Source organism: Pristiophorus japonicus, chromosome 3, assembly GCF_044704955.1.
Source record: "Pristiophorus japonicus isolate sPriJap1 chromosome 3, sPriJap1.hap1, whole genome shotgun sequence".
Taxonomy (NCBI): Eukaryota; Metazoa; Chordata; class Chondrichthyes; family Pristiophoridae; genus Pristiophorus; species Pristiophorus japonicus.
In genome coordinates, this window is record NC_091979.1 from 67770576 (window position 1) to 67787476 (window position 16901).

The 16901-nt window shown below is 42.7% G+C and overlaps 1 protein-coding gene across 18 annotated transcripts in view; it reads right to left on the minus strand.

Annotated features, from left to right (window-relative positions):
- LOC139259744 (R3H domain-containing protein 1-like) overlaps nucleotides 1-16901 on the minus strand; it is a 164581-nt gene that overhangs the window by 142675 nt on the left and 5005 nt on the right. For all 18 annotated transcript variants that reach the window (XM_070875398.1, XM_070875405.1, XM_070875401.1 and 15 more), the window contains exon 2: nucleotides 34-230. The gene's annotated coding sequence lies outside the window, so the exon portion shown is untranslated. The remainder of the gene's footprint in view (nucleotides 1-33; nucleotides 231-16901) is intronic.

Here is a 16901-nt window from a genome sequence, read left to right on the forward strand (position 1 = left end):
CATCTTGAATCACTGTCGAGGCTCTGGATTTACCTTCAGCTTTTGACAGCGATGTTTCTGCTGGCGAGGAGGTAATAAACCAAACCAACGTTCTTCCTTAGTGCTAATCAGGATGTCAATTGTACTGAACCTGCTGGAAGCTGGCAAGAGGAGTCCCATGTCCTTATCACCAGTGTGGAGTCCTGGACTGAATAATCCTGCCACTGATCAGGTAAATCATTCCCAAACACCTGTAGGGGAACAATAAAAGCACATTAACTTAAAAACACCAGTGCAAAAAATTGTCTCTCATCAGGCTCAAAATGTTCAAGCTCAATAGAAAATATTAAACCAGGATCCCTTCAGACTTTCCAATGCAATCAAAGGAGTCATAGCCACCCACACAATGTTCTTTCCAGAATCGACCTTTCTTTTCTATGCCCACACATTCAGTTTAATGAAACCTACACACTATGACGTACTACACTGTTTGCTCATTGAGATCAAAATGCTGCTTCAACCTAAATCAATGAACCCCAGAGCAGGGAAATAAGCAAGTTGATAGTAAAAAAGGATAGCATGATTAACCCTTCAGCATGCAAATAAATTTTCACCCTCAGACAATTTTCCATCTGGATACAGCTGATATGCTTAACCTTTTTTTTTAAAAAGTGGAAAAGAAAAAAATGTACGAATCCTCAAAACATGTTGGTTATAGCATTCACAAGAGTTAGCATGCTGATGTAAAACTACTAACTCACAAAGTGCAAATCTACAGAACTGAGAATGAGAGTATTTCGTATTTAGTTGTCTGAAATACACAAACATAGAAAATAGGTGCAGGAGTAGGCCATTTGGCCCTTCGAGCCTGCACCACCATTCACGAAGATCATAGCTGATCATTCACCTCAGTACCCCTTTCCTGCTTTCTCTCCATAACCCTTGATCTCTATAGCTGTAAGGACCATATCTAACGCCCTCTTGAATATATCCAACAAACTGGCATCAACAACTCTCTGCGGTAGAGAATTCCACAGGTTAACAACTCTGAGTGAAGAAATTTCCCCTCATCTCAGTCCTAAATAGCTTACCCCTTATCTTTAGACTGTGTCCCCTGGTTCTGGACTTCCCCCAACATCAGGAACATTCTTCCTGCATTTAACCTCTCCAGTCCCGTCAGAACTTTATATGTTTCTATGAGATCCCCTTTCATCCTTCTAAACTCCAGTGAATAAAGGCCCAGTCGATCCAGTCTCTCCTCATAGGTCAGCCCTGCTATCCCCGGAATCAGTCTGGTGAACCTTCGCTGCACTCCCTCAATAGCAAGAATGTCCTTCCTCAGATTAGGAGACCAAAACTGAACACAATATTCCAGGTGAGGCCTCACCAAGGCCCTGTACAACTGCACTAAGACCTCCCTGCTCCGACACTCAAATCCCCAAGCTATGAAGGCCAACATGCCATTTGCCTTCTTCACCACCTGCTGTACCTGCATGCCAACTTTCAATGACTGATGTACCATGACACCCAGGTCTCGTTGCACCTCCCCTTTTCCTAATCTGCCAGCATTCAGATAATATTGTGCCTTCATGTTTTTGCCACCAAAGTGGATAACCTCACATTTATCCACATTATACTGCATCTGCCATGCATTTGCCCATTCACCTAACCTGTCCAAGTCACCCTGCAGCCTCTTCGCATCCTCCTCACAGCTCACACCGCCACCCAGCTTAATGTCATCTGCAAACTTGGAGATTACACTCAATTCCTTCATCTAAATCACTATGTATATTATAAATAGCTGGGGTCCCAGCACGGAGCCCTGCGGCACCCCACTAGTCACTGCCTGCCATTCTGAAAAGGACCAGTTTATCCTGACACTCTGCTTCCTGTCTGCCAACCAGTTCTCTATTCACGTCAGTACATTACCCCCAATACCATGTGTTTTAATTTTGCACACCAATCTCTTGTGTGGGACCTTGTCAAAAGCCTTTTGAAAATCCAAATACACCACATCCACTGGTTCTCCCTTGTCCACTCTACCAGTTACATCCTCAAAAAATTCTAGAAGATTTGTCAAGCATGATTTCCCTTTCATAAATCCATGCTGACTTGGACCGATTCTGTCACTGCTTTCCAAATGCGCTGCTGTTTCATCTTTAATAATTGATTCCAACATTTTTCCCACTACTGATGTCAGGCTAACCGGTCTATAATTCCTCGTTTTCTCTCTCATTAAATTCATTATTGTCTGGAAAAAATGCTATTCACCACCTTCAAATGAATTATGAAGTAATTTGTTCCATTGCCAGCTAATATTGTTGGCCTGGTAAATAATTTGTTGAAAACGGATTTCATCAATCTTCAACAATGTAAACAATTTGAGAGAGAAACAATTCAAAGCTTTTTGTGCACCCTTGTATTAGTCTCAACTTAAATATGGTGATAAACATGGACATAAAAAAGGAAATAGTAAGTAAGACTATTTTTAATTGTCCTTAGTTACAAGTGCAACTGTGCTACATGCTTACAGGTGATTTTATAAACTAGGGATTATCAGATTCTTTAAGCAACGTGAGCTGCTATATGATGCAGTTCAAAATCCACCATTTTTGCGAGAATTGCACATTATCCTTTATGCCCTCCTTTTGGATAACATTTATGTACAAGGATTTAATTCCCCTTACTCTTGGTTCATCTAGAAAGGTGCAACTCTTCATATTAGGGATGATCGTATACTGCTCACCATCATATATACCACAACATCCAACTTTAAAACTGTTTTGTTCTCTCCAATAGAAAGTTAGCAATTTACTACCGGACTACATATAGAAATTATCTGCCAATTACAATCACGGAATCATTAGAATCACGGAATCATAGAACAATACAGCGCAGAAGGAGACCATTCGGCCCATCTGTGCCAGCTCTTTTGAAGAGATATAAAGTTAGCAATAATCAAATCTTTGGCAAACATCAAAAGCTATCTCCATCTTTACTCAGGATAGTCTACACGAAGTTGCATTCTATTGTAAAAAAAAGTAGCCTGCAAACTATCAAGCAAAACAATTATTAACCATTCTGTTAATTGTTGCATGGTTCTCCAAATATTACTTAAAAGGTAAAGAAATCTCAATGCTAAAGCATATGTTTAAGGGCCTATTGCTCACAATACCATTATAAAGTGTTGTTTAAAATTTTTTTGTCTCCACATTTTAGTAGTGTTGTAGTAGCTTGGGGTGCCTTGCATGGACTTCTCAAAAACCAGAATATCTCGAAATGATTTAAATTGTTATGTCCTGTCATCTTTCAATTCAAAATTCCTATGCCAACAATCCCTATAGTGTTTTCAATGTCAACTGTGTTCATGCCTATGTTGTATCTACTAACACCTGATTGTCACACATATTTGATCGTATGTTCCCATTAATGTGACAGCCTACGACGCTAGAATATTTTAAGAACTGCTTTGGGCCTGCATGTTGTTGAAGATTCTGTTCACTAGGGGACACTGTGGAGCATTATTTTCTGCTCAGCTCAGAATTGCAATTATGTTGTGGAACATGAGAAAACAAGCAAGATCCTAAGTTTTGCCAAATTCACTTTTTAATTTACATTTTAATTATATGATTGGCGTCACTTTTTTTTCCCCTCCAGGTAATATTTCTCCCCATACCATCGATCTTAGCTGGATTATCAGTACAGAATTAACATACCAGTTCAAGAGGTGCAAGAAGAAGCAATCCTAAACAGGCCACAAAAAATATAAATATGTTTAGAAAAGACACTGATTAGAACTAAAATAAGGAGGTGCACAAACCTAAAAAAAATTGGAACATTCTCAACTTGACAGTTTAAAAAGTTCCAAGTGTATCGTAGTGGAGGCAGAAAACAACAATTTGTAAACTCCCCATGCACCAATGAATGCCATTTTGAAACAGAAGTAATGAAAATATTGGATTCAGAGGAAAGAGTAGCAAGAAAGTGAAACATGGCTGAAACAGGGTACATTTCTATTTTCACAATATCACAAATATTTGCCCAGCTGCTAATTTTTGCATATCAATATAAAACACTCATGATAAAGAGACAAACATCATAATTTGATTTCCTATGTTTAAAACCAACAAATTTCAGATGGGGTTGAGAGAAAGGTAAAGCAGTTTGACGACTGTTTTCAATAAAGACCACGGTGATAACATACAATAAATGTTGCAAAAAAGTATATTAACCAGTAAACCCTCGTTCCCCCCCCCCCCCCCCCCCCGCCCGCCCCCAGGTATTTGGGTCCTGCAATATACAGCAATCTATTGGTATCTTTCGTCACATCACCTCAACTGCAGAATTGAACTTAACATTCCAGTACAGGTTCCCTTTCTACCCCAACCCCTGCCAAGAAATGGTACGATATCTGGTATACAAATCATAGAAATTGTGCAGAGCCAGTTTTTGTCAGTTTTTCAGGTAATCGTTTTTTTTGACTGAATCAAGAGTATTTATTGTATTGTAAAATATTCATGCAGAATAAAACACTCAAAAACCTATCTACAAAAAAGCCTGTTGGTGGCTGTCCATGGCAAACTACATAAATTTTAGATCAAGTTATAATTAACAGAATTTCTTCCAAGACTAAGTAATTATGGGACTACAGTGAAGTATGATTACCTAGTCAGATAAAGTTCTGTTCTTAAAGCCCCAACATTATTGATTCAATGGATCTTCCAGTGGTATATTCATAGAGCATTGGAGAATAAGAGTTTTATAATTAAGAGTAGACTACAATATGTGGTCTACTGGTATGTAATACACAGTCTACACCACTCAATTCAAAGTTGCTTTATTTGAATTATCCATTAATTTAAATTGGGATTGGGCAAAAGCCATCTCCTAATGAAAAGTTGTAGCTTAATTTGAATGATTAAATTAATTCAAAAATAAAGTACAAAAATTTTGAACATAAAAATCAAATTTGTAATCTTCTTAGGAAGTCCCTCGTATCATGGATGATTTGCTTCCACACCAAAAAGGGATTAGTTCATTGGCGTTTCGATGAGGACCTGATATTCCAGGACCCAAACTGCATATTGAAGAGTGGAAGATGCCTGTGCGTGGATTTAATAAAAAAAAACGTGTGGTGGCCATTGCACACCAGCCACCACACGGGCTTGACAGAGCTAGGTCTTGGTCCAGTGGCAAGGATTAACCAAGACGACTGGAGAACAGCTCTACTGCACTGACCTAGTGCGCACACATATCACAGTGTGGGCTGGCCCATGCTGCCCCTGGGCCCTCGCCTCTTCTGGGCACCCATCACGTCGCTCGTGGGCCCCGATCTCGCTCCGCTCCTCCGTCCCGGTCTCTCTTCACTTTGATCATTTGCCGCTTCTCCACTGTACCTGGGCCCCACTGAAGTTCCTGCCCACGCTCCAATCAGCTTTCTTTCTCTAGCCTCCCCTTAAATGCATCTATACTATTAAACTACGCAATTATTGTTTTACATCCGAGCAGCCTACCACCCCCAAGGCTACGCTTTAACAGGAATTGACACCCAGTGGAGTGTGAAAGTGGATGTACAAGTATCCACAGAAAAAGGAGACCCTTACCACTGAGAAAAAAAATATAAGATCAAATATGTGGATGAGTACTGGAGAAACAATGAAAGCTGTGGGACAGAAATGTAACATTTCGCCCACCACCCTCTCCATTTATCTGACAAACAAGAGATGCACTGCTGATTACCAGCAGCATTTTCATGGCCAATCCAACCTCCTCTTCCTGGAAAAGGCAAGTAAATTCACTGAGGAATTTGGAACTGGCCTGGTGGTTTACCAGCATGAAATGCACCAGCATCTCTGGGTAAAAAAGTTGTTGGCAATTGGAAATTCCAATAATGACCAATATCAATTCTATCTATAATCTACAGGTACAACAAAAAATATGTATTCTGGTGTTCTTTGAGAAGTGTGTGCATTATTTTGACTAAAGCATGGCGTTGCAAGTTAAAATAGTTGCTTTGATAGTTAGCTCATGGGAAGTGCCTGCATCTAAATACGATGGGGCCAGCACTGAAAAAAGAATGATGGGGAGTGACCTAATCGAGGTCTTTCGAACTATGAAGGGGTTCGATAGGATAGACAGAGAGATGTTGCCATTTGTGGAGAGAGTCAAAAACTAGTGGGCATAAATAGAAGATAGTCACAAAAAAAATCCAAAAAGGAATTCAGGAGAAACTTCTGTACCCAGAGAGTGGTTAGAATGTGGAACTTGCTGCCACAAGAAATAGTTGAGGCGAATAGCATAGAAGCATTTAAGGGGAAGCTGGATAAGTACATGAGGGAGAAAGAAAAAGAAGGCTATGCTGATAGGGTTAGATGAAGTAGGGTGCGAGGAGGCTTATAGGGAGTATAATCACTGGCATAGACCAATTGGGCCAAATGTCCTGTTTTTGTGCTGTAAATTCTATGCAATTCAATGGCATTACTATCTATAAGTCCACCACCATCAACTCAACCAGCCACATAAATGCTGTGACTATTAAAGCAGGTCAGAGGCTGGGTATTCTGCGACGAGTGGCTCGCCTCCTGACATTTCAAAGCCTCTCCATCATCTACAAGACACAAGTCAGTAATGTGATGGCATACTCTCCACTTGCCTGGATGAGTGCAGCTGCAACAAGAAGTTCAACACCAGCCAGGATAAAGCAGTCAGCTTGATTGGTAGCCAATCCACCACATTAAATATTCGCTTTCTCCACCACCAGTTCAGCGTGGTTGCAGTCTGTACTATCTACAGGCTACACTGCAGCAACTGCCGAGGCTTCTTCAACAGCACCTCCAAAACCCATAACCCCCACCATCGAGAAGGTGCATGGGAATACCATCACCTCACAATCCCGCCTGCAAGTCACACACCACCCCCGACTTGGACATATAAATCGCTGTTCCTTGATTGTCGTTGGGTCAAAATCCTGGAACTCCCTACCGAACAGCACTGAGGGAATAACTTAATGACATGGACTGCAGTGGTTCAAGAAGACAGCTCACCACCCATTTTTCAAGGGCAACTAGGGATGGGCAATAAATGCTGGTAGCCAATAGTAAAAATATTTTGGAACATGTATAATACGGGCTGCATAATACAAATTTGGTTGTAACTTTCCTTTAATGCATGAATTTTGATAGTATTGTTCAAAGTTAGTCAATTTACCCAAGTACATTGAGTAGCCTAAAATTAAATTTCAAATATTAAATCACAAATGGAATGTCACGGGACACTGGCAATCAAGGAGCCAGCAGTAACTGAATGACAATTTTGTAGTTGGTTAACTCAAATACATGGGCATTACCAAAACAGTGACCAAATCAAGGAATTGTAAATTGTTCAAATCAAAACAGAAATTCAAAAACTTAATAGATCGACATTCTACAATTGATACCAACCAATAGCATCTGTGTTTGGTTAGTTATTACAGATTTATAATATGGTCATGCAAAATTTGAACTGAGGACTGATTAGACTTGTGGGTTTGGCAGTCTGAATACCCAGTTTTAGTTCTAAATCACATTTAATTCAAGTAAGAAAGATCTGAACTACATATAGTCTTAGTGTTATCCAATTCAGATACTGAATATATAACTCAGCCAGTACACATTCACTGAAAAGCACAAGTCTTCACAACCATATTTTCAACAACGAAAGAATAGCTAACAGTGCAATATTCAAACGATTAAATAGATTAGTAGCATCGAGGGACCAGGTGGTGCAGTGGGTTAAGCATGCTGTTCTTTTACCTTTGGACTGAATACAGCACAGGCTGACAATATGAAAACCTGCTCTGTGTATGATAGCTGTAAAGAAGTGCGATGTGAAAGAGGCTTGAATTATCACTTGATTCTCCATGATGTGATCCAACAGCACAAAGTTATATTTTATTTGGCCCCAAATGGCAATCTCAGAGACCACACGTGACTAGTGTGGGGAAACAGAAAGGACACACCGCCGTGAAGTAATGGGTGGCACTCTTTTGTAGTTGGGGTTGAGGTTGAGGTTAAGGTTAAACATAATGTCACAAGAACCTTTACTCTGCAGCTAACACCTGACCTGGAAATGTTTCCTATTGATACTGGGTACCCAAAATTTATGGTGCTCCATTTCTTAAAGCTAACATCGTGCACCTGAATGAAAATAATTCCACCCCGAAAAAAAAACACACCAACATGACATGTTAGAGTACCACTGAACAGCTCCACAAGAGAAGACAGGACTTGCATTTGTATCGTATTTTATCACATCTCTCAGCATACTCCAGTGCTTCACATCCACGTTACTTTTGAAGTGCAGTCACTGTTGCCATGTGAATAAATGCGGCAGGATTCTATAGACAGCAAATAAGTTGAATGACAGTTAGTCTGTTTTTAGAAGCATTGGTTAAGGGATGAATGCTAACCTGGACAACTCCCTTCTCTTATTTGAATAATACAACAGGATCTTTATATCTACCAGAACAAGCAGACATTTCATCCGAAGAAAGTCACCTCTAGCAATACAGCAGAATACAGCGTAAAAATAAAAAAGGGAAGGTGGCTCAACCGTGGCTATCAAGGGAAATCAGGGATAGTATTAAAGCCAAGGAAGTGGCATACAAATGGGCCAGAAATAGCAGCAAACCCGGGGACTGGGAGAAATTTAGAACTCAGCAGAGGACGACAAAGGGTTTCATTAGGGCAGGGAAAATAGAGTACGAGAGGAAGCTTGCAGGGAACATTAAGACGGACTGCAAAAGCTTCTATAGATATGTAAAGAGAAAAAGGTTAGTAAAGACAAACGTCGGTCCCCTGCGGTCAGAATCAGGGAAAGTCATAACGGGGAATAAAGAAATGGCAGACCAATTGAACAAGTACTTTGGTTCGGTATTCACTAAGGAGGACACAAACAACCTTTCGGATATAAAAGGGGTCAGAGGGTCTAGTAAGAAGGAGGAACTGAGGGAAATCCTTATTAGTTGGGAAATTGTGTTGGGGAAATTGATGGGATTGAAGGCCGATAAATCCACAGGGCCTGATGGACTGCATCCCAGAGTACTTAAGGAGGTGGCCTTGGAAGTAGAATGTGGATAAATGTGAGGTTAGCCACTTTGGTGGTAAAAACAGAGAGACAGACTATTATCTGAATGGTGACAGATTGGGAAAAGGGGAGGTGTAACGAGACCTGGGTATCATGGTGCATCAGTCATTGGAGGTTGGCATGCAGGTACAGCAGGCGGTTAAGAAAGCAAATGGCATGTTGGCCTTCATAGCGAGGGGATTTGAGTACAGGGGCGGGGAGGTGTTACTACAGTTGTACAGGGCCTTGGGTGAGGCCACACATGGAGTATTGTGTACAGTTTTGGTCTCCTAACTTGAGGAAGGACATTCTTGCTATTGAGGGAGTGCAGCGAAGATTCACCAGACTGATTCCTGGGATGGCAGGACTGACATATCAAGAAAGACTGGACCAACTGGGCTTGTATTCACTGGAGTTCAGAAGAATGAGAGGGGATCTCATAGAAACGTTTAAAATTCTGACAGGTTTAGACAGGTTAGATGCAGGAAGAATGTTCCCAATGTTGGGGAATTCCAGAACCAGGGGTCACAGTCTAAGGATAAGGGGTAAACCATTTAGGACCGAGATGAGGAGAAACTTCTTCACCCAGAGAGTGGTGAACCTGTGGAATTCTCTACCACTGAAAGTTGTTGATGCCAATTCACTAAATATATTCAAAAAGGAGTTAGATGTAGTCCTTACTACTAGGGGGATCAAGGGGTATGGTGAGAAAGCAGGAATGAGGTACTGAAGTTGCATGTTCAGCCATGAACTCATTGAATGGCGGTGCAGGCTCGAAGGTTCGAATGGCCTACTCCTGCACCTATTTTCTATGTTTCAGCGTTATACCAAAGCGTCAGACTGTATTCTGTGCTCAAGTCCAAGAGTGGGCTTGAACCAACAACCTTCGAAGAGGTGAAAGCGCGACAAACTGAGCTAAGCTGAAATCTATGAAGAGTGTTGTCCCACGTCATTTCACACCAATGTTCTTGTCTCATTCATGTCCACAGAGGCACGGTAAAGCAAAGAATACGGATGGACAGTTATCACTGGAATGATCATGCTTCCCAGCATTTAAACCGGATATACTGGCTATGTCTGGAAGCAAGCTGCCTTGCAAACCTCAGCTGCAGTTGGCGTGTTGACCAAGACCATAAAATAGGGAGGAAATAGAGTTGTACCCTCAAGAAAAAAAAAACATGATTAAAAAAAATAAACATTTACCTTGCAAATATGACCAAACATTTTATAAGAGATAACTGCATATGCAATATAAAGCAACCATATCATAAGTTTTAATGTATTTTTCATAAGGAGCTTGTTAACCTGTTAACAGGTGATGCAGGAAAAGGGAACCAAAATGGATATACACTATGATGGTGCTCTATTAACAAATACTAATCTTAAACAGGGATATTAAGTGACACAGAAAACAAAACAGGCAGTTGTATGTTCATCATGCAATCTACATGTCGACTGCCTACGGTGTTACACACAGGGAATCAAGGCCAGGTGTAGCCTTCAAGGCAAAATTAATGGCCAAGGGATATTCAGTGTAGAGAAGTTCTCATTTTATTTATCCTTATTTTCAGATTTTGATTATAAAATTCCTCTTCCCACATTTACAATGGAAACTGCCTATATCTCCTCCAGCCCCACAAAACCCCGCCCCCGAGATGTCTGCGCTCCTCTAATTCTGCCCTCCTGAGCATCTCCGATGATAATCGATCAATCATTGGTGTTCTGTTGCCTAGACCCCAAGCTCTGGAACCCCCTGCCTAAACCTCTCCGCTTCTCTACCATTCCTTCCTCCTTCAAGGCGCTCCTTAAAACATATCTCTTTGACCAAGCTTTTGGTCACCTGCGTTAATCTACTCATTCACTTATGCGGCTCGGTGTCAAATTTTTATCGCTTAATACTGTTGTGAAGCGCCTTGGGACTTTTCACTATGTTAAAGGCGCCATATAAATACAAATTGTTGTTGTTATATAAACTTGTCTGGTTGTAATTACACTGTCAGAGGGGATTCCTGTATGGGCTGCTCTTGCACACTCTCCACGTTGCCATCCTCGTCTGCCGTTCTGACACGCCACGGTGCACCATCTTGCCGTCCGGAGGAGCCGGAGGTCCCCAATGGAGTGTTCTCTACACGGGAGTCCTCCCTTTATTTATTGGGGACTTGGCCTGGAGGGTGTTGCACGGAGCAGTCCCGTGCAATCAGTTTTTAAGTCGGTTCACGGGCTCCCAGGCCGCCTGTAATTTCTGCGGTCTAGGGGAGTCCGTGTTCCATGTGTATGTTGAGTGTGCGAGGTTGCAGCAACTCTTCTAATATCTGAAGGGGTTGCTCCTCAAATTCTGATTGCATTTCAGTCCCACATTCCTGATCTTTGGGCATCCTGCAAAGAGAGGAACAGGACTGCTCCTGGGCATGACCAAGGGGGCCATCAACCGGTCCAAGCAGCGGGCGGTCGAGGGGGTTGTTCAGCCCGACTGCCTGCCTCTCTTCCGCAATTACATCCGAGCCAGGGTGTCCCTGGAGATGGAGCACGAGGTGTCCAATGGTATGCTTGCGGCCTTCCGCGAGAGGTGGGCACCAGAGGGACTGGAGTGCATCATCACCCCCGGCAACCAAATTTTGATTTGATTTAAGTTACTGCCAAAGTTAATTTGTTTATTGTGTCGGGTTTAGTTCCCCCCTCCCCCCTTTAATCAGGGGGCACTTGTATAATTTGTGTTTTTGGTGCCCTCAAAAAAAAAAACAAGGGGGCACTTGAATGAAAGTTTCTAGAGTGTGGCCCCCCCTTTAATCAGGGGGACTTGTTTATTATCTTCAACAAAATAGTTGAAATTACACTGTCATGTCAATGCTGGCATTGCAACACCATCACTGAGGTGGGTACAATTATTGTTCAACAAGCTTGCATTGGCAATTTCCATTATAAATGTGAATATAGGAAATTAGAATGAAAAAGGTGACAAGTAGTACATGCAGCCCTATTGGGGATTGATGTGGAACAAACTATTGTGGGTTAATAAGCTATGCCAGTTTTAACCAGGTATAAACTATACTTTGCTGTATAGCTTCGACACTTATTTGGATGTTTGTTTACACCAGTGAGAAAATAGTGATGATTTTGAAAATACTTCAGAGGCCAGTTACCATTATTATATATAAACCTTTAATATTTTGGAAGTTGGAAGCAGAGAACTGCCCTTCCGGTCACTAATATATCTATTAATTATACGGGTGTTCCCTTGGAGAGTCATCATTCCTAAAATGAAAGCTGAAATAATCTATAATCCAAACAATATTTCCTTACTTGCTCTCATTGCAGGGGAATAAGAAACAAAGATCTAAATGGCTAGGCTAGTTCAGACAACAGAAACAGAGAAACTGGAGACAACGAGCTGGGAGACACTCGATGCCCATCCTATGAATGAAGCCTGCAGTTCCCAGAACCAGACACAAATAAATGCAGCGTGTTTTTTTTGTTTGGGGGGCAGTGGGAAGAAGAGAGAAGGGATTGCTTAAACTTACCACAGCACAGTATGTTACAGGAGCAGAAAGTTGAAGCATTCCAGTGCTTCATTGAATGCCTGAATGAAGGTTGGAGATGTCACATTAAAACTGTAAAACCTAGAGGAAAAGCCAAGAAACAGTGCAAGGCCATGGAACCTTGCAGCACAGGGGGAGATCATTTGGTTCATTCCGTCGATGCTGGCTCTTTCTAAGAGCAATCCAAAATTAATCCCATTGCCCAGCTCTCTTCCCATTTCTTTACATCTTCCTCTGCTTCAAATATTTATCCAATTTTCCTTTCAAAGATGCATTGGTTTCTGCCTCAACCACTCCCTGTGGCAAAGCATTCCATATGCCAACAATCCTGTGTGTGAATAATTTTTTCTTGACTTCTCTCCTCACTCTGTCACAATTTTAAACTGCCGACTTATTGGCATTAACTTCCCAACCTGAGGATATAATCTTTCCCCATTCATACTGTTAAAACTGATCATAATTTTAAAAGCCACTATTAAATCTCCTCTTAGCCTTCCTTCTATGCTCCAGTGGAAGTAGTCACAGTATCTCAAGTCACTCCTCATAATTTTAGTGTCCTCCTTGGCATCATCCTGGTGAATTTATGATGTATACTCTTTAATAACCTTTCTATAGCACCCAAAACTGCACACAGTCCTCGAACTGTGGTCTAAATGTTTTGTACAGATTTACCATTACTTCTTTATCTTTCACTCTTTGCCCATGTTAAAACTCAATCAGACACCAGAGTTGAAAAGTGCAAAAAAGATGGATCAAGAAACAGCAATTCGATAGTGCCAGGTTTAGGGTTTATAAAAATAACTTGTATTTATATAGCACCTTTAATGTAGTAAAACGTCCCAAGGCGCTTCACAAGAGTATTATGAGACAAAACCACAAAAGGAGAAATTCAGACAGGTGGCCAAAAGCTTGGTCAAAGAGGTAGGTTTTAAGGATCACCTTGAAGGAGGAAAAAGAGGTAGAGAGGCGGAGACGTTTAGGCAGAAAATTCCAGGGCTTAGGCCTAGGCAACAGAAGGCACGGCCACCAATGGTTGAGCGATTATAATCAGGGATGTTCAACAGGGCAGAATTAGAGGAGCGCAGACATCTCTGGGAGGTTGTAGGCCTGGAGGAGATAACAGAGATAGGGAGGTACAAAGCCATGGAGGGATTTGAAAACAAGGATGAGAATTTTGAAATCAAGGTGTTGCTTAACCGGGAGCCAATGTAGGTCAGCGAACACAGGGACAATGGGTTAGCGGGACTTGGTGCGAGTTAGGACTCAGGCAGCCGGGTTTTGGATCACCTCTAGTTTACGTAGGGTACAATGTGGCAGGCCAGCTAGGAGTGCGCTGGAATAGTCAAGTCTAGAGGTAACAAAGCCATGAATGAGGGCTTCAGCAGCGGATGAGTTGAGCCAAGAGCAGAGATGGGCGATGTTACAGAGGTGGAAATAGGCGGTCTTCGTTATGCTGTAGATATGTGGTTGGAATTTCATTTCAGGATCAAATATGACACCAAGGTCAATATGGAAATAAGGGGTTACGGGGAGCGGGCAGGGAAGTGGACCCGAGTCCATGATCGAATCAGCCATGATCGGATTGAATGGTGGAGCAGGCTCGAAGGGATGTATGGCCTACTCCTGCTCCTATTTCTTATGTTCTTTGTCTGGTTCAGCCTCAGACAGAAGTTGGGGAGAAGGATGGAGGCAGTGGCTAGGGAACAGATTTGTACCAGAGACCGAAAACAATGGCTTCAGTCTTCCCGATATTCAATTGGAGAAAATTTCTGCTCATCCAGAACTGGATGTCGGATAAACAGTCTGACAATTTAGAAACTGAGGAGGGGTCAAGAGAAGCGATAGTGAGGAAGAGCTGGATGTAATCAGCGTATATGTGGAAACTGACGCTGTGTATTCGGATGATGTCGCAAATGGGCAACATGTAGATGAGAAATGATAGGGGGCCAAGGATAGATCCTTGGGGGACACCAGAGGTAACGACGTGGGGCGGGAAGAGAAGCTATTGCAGCTGATTCTCTAGCTGTGATTAGATAGATAAGAATGGAACCAGGCGAGTGCAGTCCCACTCAGCTGTACGACAGTGGAGAGGCGCTAGAGAAGAAAAGAGTAGACAACTATGTCAAAGGTTGCTGACAAGTCAAGAAGGTAGAGGAGGGAGAGTTTGCCTTTGTCAGTCACAAAGGATGTCATTTGTGACTTTGATCAGAGCCGTTTCGGTACTATGGCAGGCGTGGAAACTGGATTGGAGGGATTCAAACGTGGAATCATGGGAAAGATGGGAAGGGGACAACACGTTCAAGGACTTGAGAGGAAAGGGAGGTTGGAGATGGGACGGTAGTTTGCAAGGACGGAGGGGTCGAGGGTTGTTTTTTTGAGGAGAGGGGTGATGATGACAGATTTGAGGGAGAGGGGCTGACAGTATTGGAGGGGAGAAAACAATGTCAGCTAACATGGGAGCCAGAAAAGGAGGTTGGGTGGTCAGCAATTTGGTGGGAATAGTGTCAAGCGAGCAGGAAGTGGGTCTCATGGACAGGATGAGCTCGGAAAGGTCATGAGGGGGGATCGAAGAGAAATTGGAGAAAGATGTGAGATCAAGGCTAGGACAGGGGAGATCCTTAGAGGAAAATTAGCCCAGTGGGCTAGGGGAAGGAAGGGAAACGGCAGAGGGACGGCCAAATGGATGGTCTCAATCTTGGAGACAAAGAAGTCCATGAGCTCCTCAAGCTTATTGTCGGAGGTGAGAGTGGAGACTGAGGAGAGTGGTTTAAAAAGACGGTTAGCAGCGGAGAATAGAAGCCGGTGTTCATGTTTACATTCCAGAATGATTCTGGAATAGTGTGCAATTTTGAGACCAGGATCCAATAAAGCTTTATGTGGTCCAGCAAGATCTGGCGGTAAATGGCTAAACCAGTTGTCCGCCATATTAATTCAAGTCTGCGTTCCTTGGACTTAAGGGAGCGAAGATCAGGGCTGTACCCGGGGGAACGGCTAGGGTGACAGAGAGTAATTAGCTTAACAGGGACTAGGGCATCCAAAGGTGGTGGTGAGGGTGTGATTGAGCAGATCAGTAGCTGCAGAAATGTCACGGTGAATGGAGGGCCTAAGGCGGGAGTTCATAAGTGCAGTTGTAAGAGAGTCGGACGAGAGTATTTCCAGGGGCGGACACAGTAGTAGGTAGGGTTGGGGGGTGCGGAGTGGAAGGGGGATGGGGGTGGGGAACGATACGAGGAAGTGGTCAGAGTTGGTCTCATCTACGACAGACATGATGGGAGTAGCGAGGCCACGAGAAATGGCAAGGTCGTGAATATGGGTTGGGGAGTTTACATGGAGGGAGAGATTAAGGAAGGATAGGAGGATAGTGAACTAAGAGGAGAGAATGATTCATTGAAATGAAGGTTGAAATTATCGAGGATGAGAAGTCGTTCAGTGCCGAGGCAGAGGGAGGCAACTACTAGAAACATAGAAAACAGGTGCAGGAGTAGGCCATTCGGCCCTTCGAGCCCGCACCACTATTCAATAAGATCATGGCTGATCATTTACCTCAGTACCCCTTTCCTGCTTTTTCTCCATACCCCTTGATCCCTTTAGCCGTAAGAGCCATATTTAACTCCCTCTTGAATATATCTTAACGAACTGGCATTAACAACACTCTGTGGTAAAGAATTCCACAGGTTAACAACTCTGAGTGAAGAAGTTTCTCCTCATCTCAGTCCTAAATGGCTTACCCCTTATCCTTAGACTGTGACCCCTGGTTCTGGACTTCCCCAACATCAGGAACATTCTTCCTGCATCTAACCTGTCCAGTCCCGTCAGAATTTTATACGTTTCTATAAGATCCCCTCTCATCCTTCTAAACTCCAGTGAATACAGGCCCAATCGATCCAGTCTCTCCTCATATGTCAGTCCTGCCATCCTGGGAACCAGTCTGGTGAACCTTCGCTGCACTCCCTCAATAGCAAGAACGTCTTTCCTCAGATTAGGAGACTAAAACTGAACACAATATTCCAGATGAGGCCTCACCAAGGCCCTGTACAACTGCACTAAGACCTCCCTGCTCCTATACTCAAATCTCCTAGCTATGAAGGCCAACATACCATTTGCCTTCTTCACCGCCTGCTGTACCTGCATGCCAACTTTCAATGTCTGATGTACCATGACACCCAGGTCTCGTTGCACCTCCCCTTTTCCTAATCTGCCACCATTCAGATAATATTCTGCCTTTGTGTTTTTGTCCCCAAAGTGGATAACATCACATTTATCTACATTTTTCTGCAACTGCCA